This window comes from Argentina anserina, unplaced genomic scaffold, assembly GCF_933775445.1.
Source record: "Argentina anserina unplaced genomic scaffold, drPotAnse1.1, whole genome shotgun sequence".
Classification (NCBI taxonomy): Eukaryota; Viridiplantae; Streptophyta; class Magnoliopsida; order Rosales; family Rosaceae; genus Argentina; species Argentina anserina.
The window spans coordinates 249,895-251,275 of record NW_026089420.1 but is presented as its reverse complement, the minus strand read 5'-3'; the positions used below and the strand labels follow the sequence as shown (position 1 = coordinate 251,275).

General features: G+C 43.6%; 1 non-coding gene across 1 annotated transcript; it reads left to right on the top strand.

Annotated features, from left to right (window-relative positions):
• Nucleotides 1–1,052: 1,052 nt before the first annotated feature.
• LOC126804558 (small nucleolar RNA R71) lies at nt 1,053–1,159 on the top strand. The gene has a single exon (XR_007673455.1). It is a non-coding gene; the product is annotated as a small nucleolar RNA R71 (small nucleolar RNA).
• Nucleotides 1,160–1,381: the final 222 nt, after the last annotated feature.

Here is a 1,381-nt window from a genome sequence, read left to right as displayed (position 1 = left end):
TCTTCTTTGCGAATCTATTGGGGAAGGGGACACGAGGAAGAGCATTAGTTGAAACCACACCACTAGAGTTAGGATCCTTACCTTTGTCATGCGTGTCATGATCACTTGTGGGAAGAAGCATAACATCATTAGCTTTAGAGGAGAAAGGGTCCTTCTCTATGTCATTAGCATTGAAACTTTCGGCCTCTTTTCCTTTAGAAGGCACGGCCTTCTTGTTTTGCTGCAATTGAGCATCCAAGATCCTCCCACTTCTTGTCATCATGGCCTTCACGTTAGGATTTGGCTCAGTTTGGCTCGGCAACTTACCTCCTTCATGAATCTTGCCCATGAAGTCGATCACTTGTCCCATTTGCTTCTTAAGCTCGGTTATGTCTTTAGAATGAGCTTGTTGACCTGTAACTAAAGCTTGAGTAGCAGAGTTTAAATTTTGTTGCCCTTGAGCAAGAGACTTCAAAAGTTCATCATAGTTAGGTGCAGGTGCATTATTTGAACCATGAACGTTAGAGTTAAAGGGAACAGAACCTTGAGGTACCTGAGGCCTCACAAACAAACCTGAAGGACGAGGTCCTTGACCTTGAGTATTGGACGGTTGAGCATTGTTGTTCCAACGAAAATTTGGATGATCTCTAAGTCCAGGGTTGTATGTGTTCGAGTATGGATCGTACCTAGGCCTTTGTTGCCCCATGAAGTTCAACTCCTCTTCAGTTATTGCACCATTTGGACAATTCTCGGTGGTGTGGTCCTTGAATGAACAAATGCCACACGCTTGAGTGTTGATGGTCGAACCATTGAATGCCTTAACTAGAACATCAAGCTTTCTTTCTAAAGTAGCCATTTGATTCCTTGTATCAACGTCATACACTCCACGGCTCTTGCTTCCTCTCTTTTCCTTAGAACTAAATTGGCGATTGTTGTCTGCCAAGTCATCAATCAAGGTGTAAGCTTCTTGACTGGTCTTGTTCATGAATGTGCAGCCACATGCCGAATCCACCATACTCTTGTTAATGGTGTCGAGTCCTTCATAGAAGAATTGCACCAAGTCATCCAACGAAATACCATGGTGAGGGCACTTTCTTTGTAGTTCTTGAAATTCCTCCCATGCCTCGTAGAGTGAATCACCATCCTTTTGAGTGAAGTTCTGAATCTCCCTCCTTAGTCTTTTCGTGAGTTGAGCAGGGAAGAATTGTTTCAAGAACTTCCTAGTCATTTCATCCCATGTGGTGATGATTCCCGGAGGCAGAGAGTACAACCAACGTTTAGCATCGTCCTTAAGGGTAAATGGAAACAAAAGCAACCTCAAGCCTTCTTGAGACAGATGATGAATCGATTGGAGCTTGCAAATGTCCAAGAACTCCCTAAGGTGAACATTAGGGTCTTCCAT